Here is a 20,876-nt window from a genome sequence, read left to right on the forward strand (position 1 = left end):
GCAGAAGGTGCACAGAGTATCACAGCACACATAGGAAGCTATGTCAGAAGGTGCAAAGAGTATCACAGCACACATAGGAAGCTATGCAGAAGGTGTACAGGAGAATCTCAGCACACACATGAAGCTATGCAGAAGGCAGCTCATAGGAGTTGCTTCTCACATTCCACCACAGGGCCTCTTGTGAAACCTGGAACTTGCTCTTAGGTTAGACTGGCTGACCAGAACCCCAGCAACTCTGTCTCTGTCTTACTCTTTTAAATAAGTCGTAAATTATAGCCTCATTCAAAAACCGGGAGCATTCCAGAGTTGACATTCTAGAAGGCAAATTATGCAGCAATGGGAGTCGCTGTTTTCTGGACTCCTCCGCGTCTCAGACATGTGCTGGAACTCAGGAGTCCCTGCGAGGATCTGCATTCAGATCCCTAGGCTCCGAGAAGGCTGGACATATTTGGATGCCCTTGTAACACAGCAGCAGGGAGGTTGATTCCAGGGGCTTGCTAAGCAGTGCCCCTCAACCTCATCTGTGAGCTTCAGGTTGAGTGACAGATCCTGTCCCCAACACCCAGGTGGACAGTGCCTGAGGAACAACACCAAAAGAGGTTGTCATGTGCCCTACACATGATCACATGGGATGCCCACCACAACACAGGAACACACACACACGAAAAGCCAAGACTTCGGACATAGAACACACAGATGGGGAAAACAGGTGGAGGCCGGCACCCACAAGAAGCCCCCAGATCCTGTCTTGGGGAGACTATGGGCTAATCTGCTGTTACGAAAATGAGGTCCCTGCAGCTGGCCAGGTTCTTAATAGGGGAAAGTTTAGTTCCAGTTCTGGAAATTTCTGAGCATGGCTCAGTGTGAGCAGGGAACCAAAAATTTAGGGTTGGGTTCCCTCTTTTAAACAGTTTGCTCTTACAAGAACTAGTTCACAGCCCTGGGGGATAGACCTTAATTCCCTCTGAAGGAAGCATCCAGTGGCCTCTGCTGGGCCATCTAACTGTGAGGACGAGGACTTAGCCTTCACTCTTGGGCTATCTTCTATTAACCTGTCTGAGGAACCCCGCTTTTCAAGGTATGTTCATGTGGGGACACTCTCATTTTAGGAACCCACAGACAGACGTGGAGCCTTTGCTATCTCTGTCCCTCTTCCCGATGTGGCCACAGAAATTCAGTCTCAATTTTCTGTTTTTCACCTTTAATTTGACTCTTCTAATTGGCTGGACCTGACTTGGGGCGTGTGTGGTAACCCCCAAGTTCACTGAACACTTGCGCCGTGCAGAGGTGCTCTCCCGACACACACCAGGCCAGGAGAGACCCACGTGTCCCACAGCGGACTCTTCGTCTGTTCAGACACTAATCCCAAGTGCAAGTCAAAAGCCAATTTTCTAGAGAGGTAATTACATAATCCACTTTTTACAGTCAAGCTTTGCTACAACGTAATTACTGGAGCAACAGGAAAATAAATACTCAAATGAATATTAGTGCAGTAATCATGGAGACGCTGACGGTGGAGCCTCCCCAGCTCTAAGGACTTCTGTGAGGCACAGACAGGACTGTCCTGGAGCTCTGCTGGGCTTGAAGGATGAGCAAACACAGCAGAGGAGACCCCGCCCCTACCCTGGGGATCAGCACAGACCACAAACAAGAGGCTCCCCACCATTCTTCCTGTCTCCTGGCAGCCTTTGCTCAAGTCACAATGAACTTGGAACCCAAATGGCTCCATTGTGTGGCAGGTACTTCCCACAGTGTGAGGACTCACAAAAGACCCAAACAAGAATGAGCTCAACAGTGACACTTCGTTCACTGATGCTGGCGACAAACAGGAGCTGAGCCCTGGCCAGCCCAGCCCTAGTGTCCAGGAGAGAGACATCTGGTCACCTTGTGAGGACCAAATTCCAAGGGAACACAGTGTCCGTGCACAGATGGGGTCCAGGTAAACTGTAAGAAGAGGGCACATCATACAGGGATGACATCACCCGGGGAGGAGGTGCAAGGGGGTTAGTATGGGACTTGGAGAAGGTGGGGACAGGTAAAGGGTAGCAGAGGCAGGTGCCTCCACAGAGAGCAAGGGGCCTTGGAGAGCCAGAGGTGTGGAAAAACCTCCAAAGAACGGAGATGCATGTAGTAACTACAGAGGGCACAGGACCCGGCCCTGTATGCTGGGTGTGTGCTGCACCAGCTGAGGTGTAGGAGCAACCTCAAAGGCCCTGGCCCCTGCCAGCACTTGGCTTCTGGCCCACCTACAGCTTCACATACCAGGCGACTCCAGCACGTTTTTGCTGAGGTCTACCTCCTAATCCTCCTCACCCAGGTCTATCCGCTTGCTTTCCTGGGGGAATTCTCTACTATTCCCAAGAAGTCACCTCCTTTGGGCTTCCATTTATTTCTTGAAGGAAAGCTGCCCACTCCAGGCAACTGGCAACTGTGGTGCTAGGGGATTACTGTCTACTACAGAACGGAGCAGGCTGCTGAGGCCTCACAAACTGCTTAGAAGCAGCCAGAGCCAGGTGCAGTGTTCTGTCTGTGGAAGGCTCATGGAGATGGGATGATGCTTTCTGGGGGAGGTGAGATCACTGTTGGCCTGATTAAGGACAGAGGAGTGAACTTAAGGAGGAAAAATTTAAGTCTTTTATGAACCAACACCCTGCTGATCCAACTTGAACTTGGAGTTTGAACACGCAAAAACATGATCAGCTTTACTCTGCTTCTTCATTGTGTTAACTTTGGCTGTGTGTGTGTGTTATGTGTGCTGTGTGCACATGAAGAAGGGTGCAGACCAGAGGAGGATGTCAGGTGTCCCTGTCCGTCTGTCACTCTCCCTTGAAACAAAGGTCTCTTACTAAACTTGGAACCTGTCTGGCAGTCAGCAAACCTCAGCGACCCTCCTGTCTCCACCCTCCACAGCTCTGGGTTCACTGGCAGGACCCATGGCCATGGCCAGCTTTTTACATAAACACTGGGGATTTGAACTCAGTTCCTCAGGCTTGGACAGCTTACCCACTGTCTCTACCTTGACTTTATGTCTCTAACTCCCCATATCACAGATGGCAAGCAAGAAGGAAGGCATTCTGGATCATTCTAAAATCAGCTGCAGAGAGACAGAAACTCTGGATGGAACATTTTGATGGCGGAAACCCACAGGAGTTTCTTCGTGGCTCTAGGGCAGGCATGGAGACCAGCTGCATGAGTCCTTACCTGGGGTTCAGAAACCCACGCTGCAGACTAGCACCACTAGTGTCCATTTGTGCTGCTGCTGCATAAGTACTTATCAACAAGCCCACTCCATCAGTCGCCAGCGGCACCTTGCTGCATTCAGAGTGCTCGCTACTCACAGAAACAGCTTTCTGGAAGCCTGGCAGAATGCTAAATAACCAAGATACAGCGCAGGAGGAAGGCTAGCGACAGGGAGCCCAATGTTTACTGTTCTCAGGGTTTTAAATGAGAACATTCTTATTCAGTCACCCGTGAGCCAGACTTTATCACAGGGCTTTGGGTTTGGAGGGTGTTTCCCCCCCTTTTCTGTATTTTTCAAACCAATCAAGAAATTTCAATGCCAGGGTAGCTTAGCTTGGGCAAACAGGTCTGCCAGCCTCAGGAGCCTCACAGCCACCTTCATTTGCACAAGAAATAACCTTGACAACAGTGGTACCATCAGCCAGAACAACTCAGAGGCACATTGGAAAACAGCTGATTCTGCCTTTCTGGGCTGTTGTTCTCATCATCAGTGCCAACAGAAGCAGCCTGTGGATCTCAAAGGCAGCACCAATGCCTCCATCGACTCAACCAACATCTCAATAGCACAGACAGCAGACCTGGGCCAGCCGTCCTCTAACAAGGAAAGTGACAACAGTACAGGAATCGTGTGGCCTGAGACAGAAGCACTCACACTCATACTCAAGAGACGGGCATCATCTCACGCACGTCTGTAACCCGACGCTGTTGTGGGGTCAGAGAGACAGGAAGACTGCTAGGGTTCACTGCTCACCGGCCTAGCTGCAAGTTCAGTGAGAGACGCTGTCTGAAGGGAACAAGGCAGACAGTGACAGAGGACACCTGACATCTTCTTTAGCCCAGGCGTACACACCCCCACACCTGTACAAATGCACACATTCAGTCGCTCCCTCATAAACATGCATCTTCTCGCTCAAGTTTTGATAAGCAATCAGCCAACTGGCAGAGCCTTGAGACAGATGAAGGAAGCTGAGCAAAGCATGAGCCCTGGCTTCAGCCAACTTATAACCCTCCACCCAGGGCAAGAGCAGTACCCAGATCCTTCCTCAATGCTGGCTGCCGGCTCACATCTAACATTCTCCCTCACAGAATTAAGAACTGAAACAAATACATTTCGTGTTAAATTTCTATCTTAACATCCGTCTATCCCTCTGATTAGTATCAGTGACCACTAAGCCCATCTGAGTGGGAGGGACACGAAGAGCAAGGCAAAGGGATGGAAATCTGAGAGTTAGTCACGGCTCGCCAGTGACCAGAGCCTTGGAAACACAAACTCACAGAGACGCCACCACATATGGGAGCAAGCTCACCCCGGATGATTCCGCGCTGTGCTAGAAGAAGGGACCAAGAAACAAAGTGTTTACACTTAAGGTCCTATTTTTAACAAACTTGTTTTCTACCCTCCCCAACACCAAAGCCTTTCTACCACGCACCCCTAAAAATAGTGATGTTTTTATTCTTGCTCAAGGAGGCACTCAGGTTTCCCTCTAGTCTCTTTCTGCAATGGGCTGTACCCCAGAAAAATGAAACACTTACTATTTCTGTGAGAATATGCTATTTCTGTAACACACATAGCTGGTACTATCACACACTCGAGGACACATTCCTTCCAGAACCGTGGGTCTGCTTCAGTCCTGCTTGTTTTACATCCTGGCCTGGCCTCGAAGCTGCAGGATCTGGTGACTTAGGCATCCCACAGAGTTTGATTAGTTTAATTTTAACAAACAGGTTCAAAAAGGGTTAATTCATTTCTATTAGAATAACACTGAGGAGTTGTTCCCAGTGACAAACATTTAAGGGGTAGACAGAGTCAGCACACTGTCCTGTCTGCTCAACCAGACAGCTTGACAGTTTAGCCTAGTCTGAGAGGAGCTGCCTAGATTACCTTAGACTATGGGCATGTCTGTGGGGTGCTGTCTTGATTTTAATCACTGTAGGAGGGCCTAGCCCACTCACTGGGTGCAGCAACATTCCTCGGTAAGCGGTCCTGTGCTGTATCAGAAAGCTAGCTAAGCGTTAGCCTGAGGGTAAGCCAGCAAGCAGCTTCCTCCCAGGTTTCTGCTGTAATTCTTGGCTATAAAGTGAGTTCCTTGTTAGAGGTAATACTGCAGTGTAGCAGGCAGGCCTGCCCCTACCTCCAAGTTCCTGCCTCGAGATTCTGCCCTGACTCCTTTCAAAGATGGATGTGAGCCACACTGACATAAACCCTTTCCTCCTGTAAGTTGTGTCTGGTCAGAGTGTTCTAGAATACACACTACCTTGTGTCTATAAAACAAAGTCTGGTGTTCTCGATTATTGTACCTTTAGAACTACGCATGAAATAAAAGCTATGCCCAACCAGAAGTTGCTTATTTCTATCAGTACATAATTCAGTTGTTGAAGTCTTTACTTTGAAATCAGTTACAACCCCAACATCCAAAGAACAAGTGGGCTCCACAGCCTGCAGCCACTCTTCCCTGTGCAGGCGCAGGTAGGAGGCAGTAGGGAGATCCCTTTGCTTATCCACACTGCTCCCGTGCAAAGCTATCCCAGGTTCCTCCAACACGGCACTGTGCTGGAGCAGGTGAGCCCAACTCTGACTGCTCACACCTGCTGCCTGAGTTGCCCCAGAAGTGTCAGCTACAGACAACAGACTTTGACTGATGACCAGAATACAGAGCCCCAAACTGTCCTGCTGTGTGAGGATCTGACAGGTATTATCCAATCCTACACAAAGGAGACAGCTGAAATATGGTCCCTTCCAGGTCAAGCATGATGGTGCACATCTGTAACCCCAGCATTTAGAAGGCTAAAGCAGGAGAGTCACAAGTTCAAGGCCAACCTGATTACATAGTGAGTTCCATACTAATCTGAATTACACACACACTCACACGTACACACGAGAGAGGCAGGGGTGCTGAACTCTGCCTTCAGGAATCTCATAGAAAGGACCCTTAGACATAGAAAACACCCTCATATCAAGAGTTCTAGAAAGCACAATGTCTCTTCCTAACTAACCCCCCTCCATCACAGGAGGAGAGGAGGAAAGATCTGCCCATCATAAGGCATGAGCCAGCAAGCTGACACCCAGCTGCCTGGAGGTAGTGTAGCCACGAGGTCCTCAAAGAGCACCCTGAAGTCATAACTGGCCCAGCTCAAAAGGCTGTGGGTGGTTCCGGCAGCAGCACACAGCTTAGCTGAAGGATGAACACTGTCTGAGAATGGTCAAGGCAGCGTCAATGCTGTGCTGGTTAGCTTTACATCAACTTGGCCCACACTAGAGTCATCTCAGGGGGAGGAGCTTCCAAGAGAAACTGCCTCCACAGAATCAGGCCTTAGTCAAGCCTTTGGGGGTATATTCTTAATGTAGGAGGGCTTACTTAGCTCCCTGTGGGTGGTGCCATCCCTGGGCTGGAGGTCCTGGGTTCTATAAGAAAGCAGGCTGAGCAAGCCATGAGGGCAAGCCTGTAAGCAGCACAGCCTCTGCATCAGCTCCTGCTTCCAGGTTCCCATGCTGTTTGATTTCCTATCTTGGCTTCCAACAATGAACCATGATTCAGGATATGAAAGCCAAATAAAAATAAACCCTTTCCTCCCCAGCGTGCTTTGGTCAGTGTTTGTCACAGGAGTAAAAATCCTGGCAAAGACAAAGGTGCAGTAGAGAGAGCTACATACAGCGATGCCATCAGGAGGTGTGCGGACGGCAGCTAACAGAGCTCACTATGTCCTGTCCTAAAACCCATGTAGGGACGCACTGGGGACAGAGCCTGGGCCGTCTGAGATGCCCAGGGTCAGCAGAGGCCTCCACAGTCTATGACTAAAGTGCACATTTTTCCTCAGCAGGCAAACTTCAAATTCGTGCTGAAGTCAGGGGTTTGCTACGGGTTAAAATGCCCTCAGAGGTTCACATATTAAACACCTGGTCCTAGCTCCTGGTGCTAACCAGGAGGTGAAGCCTCATTGGAGGACACAGATCACTGCGGGGGTGTGGCTCTAAAAAGGTCAGACCGGGTTCCTTGTAATTTCCTTTCTCTGTTTCCTGTCCACCACCAGGTAAGAATCCCCCCCCACACACACACACACACACACATTCTAGCTACCATGATGTTTACCCAGGTACATGAGCAGTGTGGGAAATCCTTCTGTATATGTGTTGCTTTTATTGGTTAGTGAATAAAGAAACTGCTTGGGTCCATGGCAGTGCAGAATAGAGCAAGGCGGGAAATCAAAGCAGAGACAGAGGAGAAGAGAAGGTGGAGTCAGGAGACAGACACCCTGGAACCTTAATGGTAAACATGAGTCTCATGGAAAAATATAAAATAATAGGAATGGGCAAATTTAAGATGTAAGAGTTACTTAATAAGAAGCCTAAGCTATTGGCCGAGCAGTGTTGTAATTAATATAGTTTCTATGTTATTATTTGGGTCTGCGTGGCCGGGAAATAGACAAGCAGTTTTGAGGCCAAGGAACCACAGGCTGAAATGCTCTATACCCATAAGCCAGGGAAAAAAAATCCTTTCTCTATACGTGGCTTGTGTCACAGTTTCACAAAAGTGACCTTCAGCCCCTAAGGCCACTACTGTCAGGCCCTACATGGGCCCTGCTCCCTCTTCCACCCACATTAGCCAGTCCAGTGTTCACTAACTTTCCTGTTCTCCATGAATGTGTCCTCTCAGCCGCTGTCTTTGTCACAGCGCCGCAGAGAGCCCCAGCTCTCTTCTCTTCAGTGCTCACGGGACCAACCCAATGGTACCATTACCAACTGACACACCTGTCTGCCTCGCTGAAGCAAGGACTAGGAAATCTGAGAACTCTATTCCTGGCTGTATTTTCTTATCCGCCTAACACAAAAAAGACCAGCTAGATAAATTATTGCCAAGAACTGCTCAAGAGGGCAAGAGTCACCTGGTACCTACCTGACCACAGCCACATCTCCAATCCACAGACAAAATAACAAATTCAAGTATCTGATGCAGGCTTTTTATGTGAATCACAGTTCCACACCAGCAGGGCAGTGCTGGCATGGGGAACAGGCCCTGGAAACGGACATGCCATGGCCACACTGAGCAAACAGAACCCTCCCTGGAAAGTCACCTGCGCTCCTCCCAACCACAGGACCTGGAAGGAGGGATGAGCCACTGGGATTCAAACTGAAAACAACAAAAGCCTCCACCCTGGAAGTTAAGCATATATCCTAATTAACAGTAACAGTAATGCCAGAAAAGGGTCAGAGAAGCGGGGCGACGGCTCAGTTGGTAAAGGACTTACCACTGAAGCATGAAGACCAGAGTTCAGATTCTCAGCACCCAATAAAAACCCAGGTGCTACCACACCTGTCATGTCCTGAGGAGGCTCTCCCAGAGGACCCGGGTTCAATGTCCACACCTATAACATGCAGCTCACAACTGTAATTCCAGTTTCAGGGAATCCAACACCCTCCTCTGGTCCCTGCAGGCACCTGGTACATTGCATAAGCAAGCATACACACAAACATACACAATTTTTAAAATGTTAAACAGTGAGAAAACCCACAGTTGATCTCTGGCCTCCACACATACACCCACACATGACAAGCCAAGACAAGGACCTGGAGCACACGCATGGGACATGGCCAAAGAGCAAGTTTTGGCATCCAGACAGAAAGAGACTCCGGACTACTGGATAGGCAGCCCAGCCCTAAGGCCACGGCACAGCTGACTCCTGCTTTGGGCTCCAGGTGCCCGAGCAACCCTCTCTATACTTTGAATTTCTATGCAGGCATTGGCATTCTGCCGGGATGGTGAGTTTGGCTATCATGAGATGCAGATCCACCTCAGAAAGAAAAATCAACTCTTTTTTCTGAAGTTCAGTTAATGAAAGTCTCTGGAAAATTCATTTCTCCTGGCTGCTGCACCTCCTCAGCCTTTACATTCACGTTATCTTTAAATGTGTGCGGAATGGGGTGGAGTTTGACTTGGGCAATCCTTTTCAACCCATGGCATTTTTCACCAAACAGAAAATTTACACAGCCAGGGTCCTTCATTATCCTAGCATGAAATCATCCTCTCCATCTCGAGGTAGAAGCGCAAGGAAGTAGCTCAATGTCGATGGCATTAAATTAATGCGCCTTTGCAAGGCTCACGCTAATTTCTGCAAAATTTAATTTGCAAAAACCAGCCCAAGGCTACTGCAATATCAAATTCACTTGATGTGTTAATTTCACACTCCAGGGTCTTCATCCCATGGTGGGTGGGGGACCAACTGCAATTATATAAAGTAGCAGAGTGTCTGAACTTACCCAGGGGACCCCAGAAAGTAGTTCTCCCAGCCCAGTAGGGAGCCAAAGCCAACTTGCCTGCTGCTGGCCCCTGGGAGATGAAGATGCCACCGGGAATCCGCCAGGCCGAATCAACATTTTCCCCTCTGCAGAGCTTAACCACCAGGTACCAGTATCCCCTTTAATAAACTTTGTCTTCCTGGAAAGAAATTCAGTTTACATTTAAAAAACTAAACCAAAGGCTTGTGACAGCTCAGTTGGTAAAGTGCCTGCCGTGGAAAATGCAGATCTGAGTTGTGTCCCCAGCACCCACATCTATAATCCCAGCAATGATAGATCCTGGAGCTTAGGGCCAGCAACCCTAGCCTAACCAACAGGCTCCAGACTCAGTGAGAGACTGTCTCTCAAAATAGAAGCTAGAGAGTTATCAAGGAAGACACATGGCATAAACCCTTACCTCCAAATGTGCATGCATGCACACATGTGCACATAGTCACATGAATATATACATACACCACACACACACACAGGTCTCTGTTCTTATATGGGTAACAGTATGATGGCTACAATGCCATTTTCCAACTTGTACCATAGACCCTTCACCTGAACGTACTAGCTACAAGCATGACACCAGGAAGACAGCCAGAAACTGGTAACTTGGCTATTAGAGTGACTTATTTGGCCAAATAAGACCCTTCAGCTGGGCGGTGGTGGCGCAGGCCTTTAATCCCAGCACTTGGGAGGCAGAGGCAGGCGGATCTCTGTGAGTTCGAGACCAGCCTGGTCTACAAGAGCTAGTTCCAGGATAGGCTCCAAAACCACAGAGAAACCCTGTCTCGAAAAAAAACAAAAACAAACAAACAAACAAACAAACAAAAAAGACCCTTCAAAAGTTTCTCAACCATTGGACTATATAGACCCCCCTCGGTCATTAATGAATCTTGTAGGATAGTGGTTCTCAACCTTCCTCACGCTGTGACCCTTTAATACAGTTCCTCATGTTGTGGTGATCCCCAACCATAAAATTATCTTCATTGCTACTTCATAACTGTAATTTTGCTACTGTTATGAATCATATTGTAAATATTTTTGGAGACAGAGGCTTGCTAAAGGGATCAAGACCCACAGGTGTTGTAGGGGAAACATCCCTGCTCACATGTATGAAGAGTCCTTTCATTTAGGCATTCCCAGCTCCCATTCCCCAGGAGGAAGACCAGCTCCATGGAAAGAGAGTAGTCTGGGGCTGGCGGGACATGCAATCTACACAATGACCCTGTGTCACCTGACTCCTCCAGCAACAGAAAATATCGACAAGCAAAGCCATCTCCTCCATCTGGGTGGGCAACCTAAGAAGCCTGTGGGGCAGGCACTCTGCACTGCGAACAGGTACGAACAAAGAGGAATGAATGGGGCTGACCTTTCTTACCCTGGGTAAGTTATTTGTTATCTAGGTTTTTATGGTTCAACCACTGATGGTCCACATGGACAACTCCCTCAGGAGGGCCTGGTGGAAATTTCATCTTCCGAGTCCCACCCTATGACTACTGAATCAACATCAGAGGTAACAGGGAAGGGGATACAGGATGCTGTGTGCAGTGACCTTGACAATGGATCTATGAACAGAGATGCTGTTTAAAATCACTAAACAGCTTCCATAGAGCCAAACACCCGAGGAGCCCTGAGCGAAGCATCAGTGCCAACTGGCTGCCAGCCAGGCCACTGACAAGTGGACAATGAGAGACACTGGAGAAGGCAAGTGGAAGGGCGGCTCAGGGGCCAGGTGAACTTAAGTGGTGCCCTCAACCAAGTTGCACACCTGTCTTGACGGTGGCTGACATCCCAGGAGCATCTCCCAATGCCAGGAGATGCACACAAATGTAACGGCCAGCCAGAGATGGTTCTAACCCCCCTCTGCAAGCACTGCAAGGTCATCACACAACTGCAAACCTCCCAACCCCTACAAGGAATGCTAAGAAAATCCTCACTTGGCTAGCTGCCTAGAAGAAAACTAGTTTGAGAATGGTCTCCATGAAGTTGTGCGTTTGAAAAAGTCAACTGCACAACACAAGTCCAGCAAATTGCTTGGTATAGCATCTTTATTGAGAGATACCAAGGGAAAGAAATGACCAATCTATCCTGTGGTCACAAGAGAGCATCAGGTTTTATGAGGTGTGTGTTGTTTTGTTTTCCCATTTCAGGGATGGCAAGTCAGTTCTTCCATCCTGATGAACAAACTAATTCAGAGCCTAAAATAAAAGAAACTAACAAGATCCAATTGCTTTTTCTCTTCTTCCTATTGATTCTGTTCCAGCAGGGTCTCATAAAAACCAGGCTGACTTTGAGCACACTGCCGCCAAGGATGAACTTGTCATCTTCCTGCCTCTGCTTCCCAAGTGCTGGGATTACACCTAGGTCACCACCCTGGCTTGTGTGGCGTGAGGGATAGAATCCAAGGCCTCGTTCATGCTCAGGCAAGCATGCTGCCAACCGAGCTAGTTATAGACCTCACCCAAGTGGGCTTTTAAAAACAACATCATTCCTGATTGGTCATTCAGGCCCAGACAAGGGGATCCCTTCCTTGGAGAAAACAACTCTAGACACAAAAGACTCAGAGAGAAAACACCTCCCTGTTCACTTTTCCCAACAGCACTAACTGTGCATATCTTAGCACGTTTTAAAAGGAAAAGGAGGAAAAATAAAAAAAAAAAATTGCAACTTCAACCAACACCTATGAAGCGGAGCTGGAGAGGGCACAGGAGGGCCCTGCAGACACTGGCCCCGCCTGTCAAGATCGCCAAACCCCGATCTCCAAGTCACTCTGGTGACTTCCAAGGAAGAAAAAGAAGAAAGAAGATGAAGAAGAGAAAATCCTACACGCCTGAAGAGTGAGGCGGGAAACCTGCTCGTAACTCAGCCTTGTCAGACAGAACACAGCAGCCTCAAAAGGTTCAATAGCCTTTTTATAAACCTATTGTGTGGAGTAGTGCCTAAAAATAGTGTGGCTCCCAGGCAGGCAGCTCAGGAGAGTAAAGCCTGCAAGCTAAGCTTCACACAATAGACAAAGGGTGGGGAGAGGAGGGCAGGATGGAGCTCCCTCTGCACCAGGCTCTAGGAGCTGGCTGCCTTCCTCCCTGGACACTCCCCCAGACTCTGTGTCCTTGGACCACAGGGTGAACCACCTCAGCCCTTATACCCTTCCCATGAAGATGAGAGGGCAGGCTGCTAATGGACCCATGACATCACTTATTCTTGGCCACTAAAGAGAACTTTCTTGTCCCTTGAAGTGGCCTTAAACATGATGTCTACATTATGACAATTACTATTGTTCATGTTAATTTTCCCTTGCACCAAAGCAGCTTCTCCACTTCCACTGCCTCCAGGTTGGTAACTCACTGTTGAGCCAGCTCCTAAATATCAAACACCAGGATTTTCAAGTTTCTTAGCAGCAAGATGGCTCCGCAGGTAAAGGTGCTTGCAAGGCCTAGTGACCAAAGCTGCATCCCCAGAACCCATGGAAAGGTAGAGGGAGAAAGTGACAGTACAAGCTGTCGTCTGACCGCCACACATATACTGCAGCATGAGTTCCCTCCTCCAATGCATATATGACATAATTTACATCCAATTAACTCTTTGAAAAAGTTTCTTGAGTGGGCAGCTAAGAGTTTAAGGCAACATAGAGATCCTGACATAGCTAGGTCCATTGCTCTAGCCAACAAAGCAGGCAATAAAATCACTTTTGAGTCTGGGGCTCAGTGGGTAAAGTGCTTACCATGCAAGCATCAGGGCCTACCTGAGTTTGATCTCAAGAACACATGTAAAAAAAAAAAAATCCAGCACAGATGTACAGAGTCCTAAACTTAGTGCTCAGGGAGACAGTGATAGGTGGGTCTATGGGGTTCAATGGCCAACAAGTTTGTTGCTAAAATGAGTCTCTCTCCGAGCTAGTGAGAGACTCCATCTTAAAAAAAAAAAAAAAACAAAAAACAAGGTGGAAGGCACCTCAGGAATAACATTTGAGGGTGCTCTGTCCTCCACATGGATATATAAGCATGTGCACCTGCATATAGACGTGTGTGTGTGCCCACGCACACAGACACACACACACACACACCAGTCTAGAGTGAACCATTGTGAAGGTTGAAGCCTCATGGTCTATACAACCAGGAAGCCAAGCACCCTTGTGGAGTGCACAACTGGACAGAACAGACAGCACCGTGAAACGGGGGACTCGTAGCAAACGGAAGAGGACACACCGCAGCAGAGAAGCTGCAGACGGCTAAACCCACACCCAGGAGAGATCCTGCTCCTGTGACTGCCCTGCTCTGCAGTCCACCTCCCATGTCCCAGCTCATGAAGGCAAAGGCTGATGCCTGGTGCCAGTCTGAGGAAGAGCTCGACTCCCAGGAAGAGATGTCATCCAGTCTGACAACCCAGCAGACCACCAAGAAGGACACACTGGAGCTGAGACAATGGTGACAGGCAGGGCCACACCTGGACCAGCACTGCTTAGCTATGCACACCTCTTATCCCCTATTCAACCTAAGCCCCTGTCAGAGCTCTGAAGAATGGAAGTTCGGGGAGGGGTCACTGGGCATCTGGGCTCCTCTTCTCAGTGTGGCCACACTGAATAAATCTCCTTTCTTGGCTTTTTACTGTCACTTGTCCCTCTAAGTGGTCTATTGAGAGCAGCTGAGCTGAGGCTGTTAGGGCTGCCAGGGCTCAGGCGCTGACCCTAACACCACCAATAACAGCCCCATCAATGGGGAATGCTTGCAGGTCCAGAGCCACGATTATCTTAGGTCACTTCTGAGCCAGACTCAGCTTCTGGTACTGTACCTTGAAGCTTAGCAGGCTCCCAGCTATTAAACCCTAAAGCGGAAAAGTGCAAAGATAACACAGGCAACCAGAGACCAAGCGGCTATAACCGGCTGTAGCCACCCACCTGACGCTCCCACCAGCAGAATGGAAAATGCACTGATTGGCAGGCATGGAACAGAAGGAGGCCATAAAATGCACGCCATCTCTTCCGTGATGGAAGACATCATTCAGGATCCCTTGTGCTGCCTGCCCATGGCCAATTCAATTCTTGCTGAAGGCCCTTCAAAACAGAGTGATTATGCTTTATGGACATAACAGGTCATAAGCATGTTACCAACAATCAATCTAGCTATATTTTTCTTCAGAAAAAAAAAATAGTTAAGTAGCTATATTGGTGCAGTAAGTGTCCCGTTAATAAAATCTGACAGAAAGCTTGCGACTGTTGTATGGTTGTTTCTCCAAGCTGGACGTAACCGCCCAGTCTTGCAGTCCAGCACCAGCGATCACCACAGGAGATGCTCCCACAGCCCACCTATAAACACTGCTTCCTGGCGGGACAAGGAGGCTCCCAGCTTCACCCAGACCTGCCCCTCCCAGAGGCTACTGACTGGGGTGGGGCTCTTCAGTGCAATTTGCTTGTATGGAAAGTGAAGCACACAATGTCTACCAAGCATAAGGCAAGGTCCTGGGTGCACCAAACAAAAAAATCAGTTCAGGCAAACTGCCCAAGGTTAAATAAATTAATGTTACGGAGGGTCTGGTGGCAAAGGCTGCCGCCACCACGCTAACACTAACTTTCCTCTCACTAAATTAGGTTCCGTCAAGTTCACTTTTGAGGTGTATGCTCATGTGTACGTGGGTCTGTTTCTCTCTCTCTCTCTCTCTCTCTCTCTCTCTCTCTCTCTCTCTCTCTGACAATGTGTCCATATGTAGTCCAGCCTGTTCCTGAATTCACAATCCTCTTGCCAAAGCCTCTTGAATGCTAAGAGTACAGGTATGTGCCACCACCACTCAAAGTCCGTGTACTAACATATTTGTTTACAGATATCCAGAGCCAAAATGGCTCAAAGTAGACAGCCCTAGCACCAGACCCGAGTTCCTCCAGTCAGAACAACCCTTCCCTCATTCTGGGGCTTTGGCGTCTTCTCTAGCAGAAGGACACAATGGGGTACATAGAAATAGACTCCGGGCAAAGGCGGCTGCTAACCCCACTGTGTTTAATATAAACAAAGACTTTCATCAGCAGATCCACTTCTATGGTTCCCACGCCGTGGTGCATGCTCTGTCTCTCTCTTCACATCTCCCTAACAGCTCTTCACAGTGGCCAGGCAGGTGTGGAGAAAACCAAAAGCCCCAAGATCTCCAAGAACCTGGCCCAGAGAAAGCAGGAGGCAGGAGCGCCTGGGCGGGGTGACTCAGGCTGTGGTGGATTCTCCCAACCGCTCTCAAACACACGGTTAATTAACAGAGACAAGCTCCACAGAACAAAAACAGTTATTTCACTAAGGAATCAAAGTCTGAGCGCTCCCCATTGTTCCTCAGTGAATGCCTCCTTCACGAAACCTTCCACTGCCATTGCCACCAAACAAACGCGCCACATAAACAAACAAGCCAGAGAAAGGAAACAGCTTATGAAATTACAATGTGTTCTGTGACAGAGCCCAGCCTTCGCATTCAGAAACTAAGAGCCAATTCAGCGGCTTTTCACTAAGGGGATACACAGAAGGACGTCTTTATAGCAGGACTGTAAACACTCCCAAAGTGAAGCACACTGCCCGTCTGGTACACAGCAGGATGGCACATTCCACGGGTTTGCAGGTGCACGTGTGTACATACGTGTGTACTGGCCAGGCAGAGACACACATGTACCACTGTGTGCATGTGGAGATCAGAGAAAAATCTGTGGGAGTCAGTTCTTTCCTTCCACCATGTGCTTTCTGGAAACTAAACTCAGGTTGCCAGGCTTGCAGGGCAAATGCCTTCGCCCACTGAGCTATTAATTCCTTTGGGGGTGGGATGGGTGGGTACCAACAGCTCTGGGTGGCCTTGAACTCACAGATTTCCACCTGCCTCTGCTTCTGAGTTCTGAGATCAAAGGTCGCAGAACCACACCCAGGTAGTTCCACTTTCTAAATGGACCTGGGCTGTAAATGTGACTAGATTTCCAGGAAGTCTGTGGGCGCTGATCTCCTTCGGAGCCTGCTTCCACACAGGGACATTCTCTAGTTCGTGTTTCTGGGTTGCATGAAATATCTTTATATACTGACACAAACTATGGTTTCTGACACAATACAGATGCCTAAAACCACTAGCAGATTCAGAGCCGCTCACCTGGGCACACTGTAGGACCTGCCCAGGACACTACTCCCCATGGTTACCCACCCACTAAGCCTCGGTCTGGAAAGACACCCTGCAGGCTGGAGAAACCCGGGCACAGCTGCTTCCCACAGCTCACCAAGGTGAGAAAACGCCAGAGGGTCCTCATCTGTGTCCACCTGGCGTTGACAGCTGACTTGTCACCCAGCAGGAGGAGTCCACAGCACTGGAAGGAAGGCAAGGGTCTTTTCTCCCGCTATTTCCTGTGCTGGAAAGCTCCGCACCTCCCTGCAGTCTTGTTTCCACAGCACAACTCACTCAGGCTCAAATGCTTCCCTGAGCAGAGGAAACGGACAGAGTCTTCCGGCTCCCGTCAGGAGGGAACACAGCTGTGTCAGAGAAGCCACCGGGTCCCTCTGCCTCCAACCCTCGGCATTCACTTCTCTCTGCACAGAGACTTCCATAATCTCCCCACACATGAGCCTCATGCACTGGCCCTGTGCATGGAGAAAGCCCTGGACTGGACACTGTATGGAGGTGGATTATGCCATGAAGGGCACTCTGGGACGAATGATGAAAAACCTGGGTTGCTGATAACAGATGGGGGTATAAATGAATCGGTATTAAACAATTCAAGGTTGATAACTAAACCACTGTGACCCAAATGCACACAGTTCTTTTATTCCTAGCAAACAGACACTGAAGTTCTCTGGGGCAAAAGCAGAAAGCACACACGTGTGAGGTGGAGGTGTGCACGCACGTGTGAGGTGGAGGTGTGCACGCACGTGTGAGGTGGAGGTGTGCACACACGTGTGAGGTGGAGGTGTGCACACCGTGTGAGGTGGAGGTGTGCACACACGTGTGAGGTGGAGGTGTGCACGCACGTGTGAGGCAGGACACGGGAGAATGGGAACTGGTGTGACATAGGTTAGAGGCCTTGTGTGCTAGGTGGCCACCCCCGCCAGGCCCCTCACAGATCTATCTCATTTCCTCATTTCCGATTGGAAGGGGACAGCGCAGCCTTGACTCCAGGCTGAAAGGGTTAGCTGACGATCTGTCCTGTCTGCCTCACCCAGGGTTAGCTGACGATCTCTCCTCTCTGCCTCATCCAGCTGACTCCGAACAGCTCCTCCTAGCATGCCCCACCATGTCCTGTGTCCTCCAGGAAGGGTAAGCAGCCCTTTACCCACAATATGCTCACTTGAGTCTCTCTTACTTATGGAACACTCTTTGTGTAGACTTGTACAAGCTGATTATAAAATGCAGACCCTCATACACACAACACAGACATCCACAGGAACTCATCAGAAACTTGGTTTCTAAATCTCCCCATTTAGGCAACTCCAAAGTTCAAAGGAGCCTATGTGAACCCCACCAACCCTGCTCCCCACATCTGCTGCAAGTGAAAACACCCACAACATCCAATACACCAAGAAAGAACACAGCCTTTCCAAAAAACCATTACTGGGACCCAGCTGTGGAGGGTAACCGGGTCTGCATGGCAGTCTGCAGCAGCTTACCTAGAAAGACCGCAGTCTCCGGTGCAGAGCCTGGAGCTCACACAGACTGCAGCAAGAACCTGCAGAAGAAGAAAGAGACCTGGTCAGATTCATGAGGTAAATTTCATCAGTAACGTTCCGTGCAAGCAGAATCCCTGGGACCCGAGCTCCTTCCGGGGACCCCAGGAGGTTAGATCAGGTTCGTCAACGGCACAAAAGCATTATCTTATCTTTTTCCTTCCCCTCCCTCCTCTCACAGCCTGTTATGGAGCTTCCTGAGGTTGACACGTGATAGTGTCAAAGGTTGACCAAAGGAGCAGGTAAAAGAACCCAGCTGTCTGCTCTGCACGCAGGCATGGAGATCTGCAAACGCAGACAGCCGCACACTGCTACTCTTGCCTTGGTGGAGTTATTTTTGAAAAACATTGTTTATAACAGAAGGCAAAAGGTTTATTGCCAGTTTTTACAACACCCCTTTTGTACTATCATTTCAAGAAATACTTGTAAGGACTTACTACATGTGTCTGAGTGTGCTGCCTACCTGTATGCGCACCACAAGCATACAGTGACCCTGGAGGCCAGCCGAGGGTGTTGGGTTCTCTGGAACTGGAGCTACACAGTCAGAAGCCCAGTCAGTGGGTCCCTCAGCCTTGCCGTGGGATCCTGGATTTGCACCCCAAAGAACTGAAGCAGGCTCTAGAGCAGTGGTTCTCGGTCTTCCTAATGCTGAGACCCTTTAGTAGCATTCCTCTTGTTGGTGACTCCCCCTCCACAACATAAAATTATTTCTGTTGCTACTGTATAACTTTAATCTTGCTACAGCTATAAATCATAAGGTAAATTATTTGTGCTTTCTGATGGTCTTAGGTGAGCCACTGAAAGGGCTGTTGATCCTTCCAAAAGGGCCGTGACCCACAGGTTGAGGACCAGGTTATGTGTCAGCCCAGGTTAACAGCAACTCTCTTTCCCACAGGCGGACATTGGAGCCGGCCCAAGTGTCCATTGATGGCCTAATAAACAAATGAGACCCATTCATACACTGGAATTCTATTCGGCCTCAGGGAGGAAGGAAATTCTGACATCTGCTCCATTATGGATGAATGTTGAGGGTTGCTAAGTAAGATACACAGGTCACAAAGGGACAAAGGCTGAGACAATTTCTCTTACATGGGGCTCCTGGAGGAGGGCAGACGCAAAGCAGAAGCAGGACGGGTGAGGGAAGGAGAGATGAGGAAGCTGCCTTACCAGGTTTGGAACTCTAGTCTTACAGAAAACCACAGACAGACAAACACCACAGCTACATAAATATCAATTTACTTGATAATGCCAAACTGCTTCTTTTACCACAATATAACCTCCCCCAAAGCCAAAGTATTTATCAAAGGTGTCCTAACATTAAATAACTAGGTAATGTCAAGTGTTCACCGACCCACCTCACAGCAGCCACTAGGCAAGCGCTCACCTCCTAGGCACCGCAACAGGACAACAACACTCTGTGCGTGTGAAGGTTTTGACACAGAGGATGAGCAAGAGGGAGGCTACGTGTGACACACTGAGCAGTCACCAGGGAGACCTATGTGGGAGTCATTACTGCACTGCAAACGACACGTGTCTCTTGCGAACACAGTATGATCATCCAGAATTTGGAAGAGAGGCATCTCTGAAGCATCAATATTTCTCAGCAATCAAGGTTCCATTTTCCTCTAAGGAGGGTTCTGTTCTCAAATGCATATGCTATAAAACCCGACATAAATACAAAGTTACGTCTACAAAATTCTACTGCTTATAGGCAGTTTCACATCTGCCCTCCTGTGTTACTCTGTTTTCTGTAGTTTATAGTGAGATGCCCTACACAATGAACATTCTGGAAAAGTGCTTTTCCTTCCTCTGACACAGCAAGCATCCCGCAATAAGCAATGCCCACTCTTTCAGCTGGCTGCTTTTGTTTACGGGCAGGAAAGGAAGCCACAGATTCTCCACTTAGCAATGGAGGCTCTGGAGCCTGTCGGTACTTCCTCCTTCACAGGTGGCTTAATGAGGCGAGGGCTGTCTGGGCTCTCCAGGAGGTGAGATGGGGGTGGAAAACTGGGTTTTCAGCAGAGCTGTCTTCTCCAGCTACTGCCATGAGCTGGGACACAATAGGGGGGCAGGAAGGTCTGCATTCCTCTGTCTGTGCTGAGACACACCACAAGATGCTCCTCACAGAAACCAACCATGCAGACACGCCCCTCCCCCACACCCTGTTCCTACCAGCAGGTTTCCTGAAGAAGGGGCTTCTGAGAAAGTGCATCCAGCACTGACATACAGTCATTCTATCTAGCTCTTCCTCCAACTGGTAGGAAGACAACCGCGTTGGCAATCGGCGAAAGCCAGCACCCAAGGAAGGTTATGTTATGTTTTTATTTATTTATTTATTTATTTATTTATTTATTAAAGATTTCTGCCTCCTCCCCGCCACCGCCTCCCATTTCCCTCCCCCTCCCCCAATGAAGTCCCCCTCCCTCGTCAGCCCAAGAGCAATCAGGGTTCCCTGACCTGTGGGAAGTCCAAGGACCACACACCTCCATCCAGGTCTAGTAAGGTGAGCATCCAAACTGCCTAGGCTCCCCCAAAGCCAGTATGCGCAGTAGGATCAAAAACCCACTGCCCTTGTTCTTGAGTTCTCAGTAGTCCTCATTGTCCGCTATGTTCAATGAGTCCGGTTTTATCCCATGCTCAGTTTTGTTTTTTCTAGGCAGGATTTCACTATGTAGCCCTGGATGTCTTGGAAC

At 49.0% G+C, this 20,876-nt stretch overlaps 1 protein-coding gene across 4 annotated transcripts in view; it reads right to left on the reverse strand.

The window, feature by feature from the left end:
- The window catches only part of Sipa1l2 (signal induced proliferation associated 1 like 2), a 161,920-nt gene that overhangs the window by 94,539 nt on the left and 46,505 nt on the right, over window positions 1-20,876 (reverse strand). For all 4 annotated transcript variants that reach the window (XM_026778473.1, XM_026778472.1, XM_013346004.2 and 1 more), the window contains exon 2: window positions 18,127-18,185. The gene's annotated coding sequence lies outside the window, so the exon portion shown is untranslated. The remainder of the gene's footprint in view (window positions 1-18,126; window positions 18,186-20,876) is intronic.

Source organism: Microtus ochrogaster, chromosome 4 (genome assembly GCF_000317375.1).
Source record: "Microtus ochrogaster isolate Prairie Vole_2 chromosome 4, MicOch1.0, whole genome shotgun sequence".
NCBI classification, from domain to species: Eukaryota; Metazoa; Chordata; class Mammalia; order Rodentia; family Cricetidae; genus Microtus; species Microtus ochrogaster.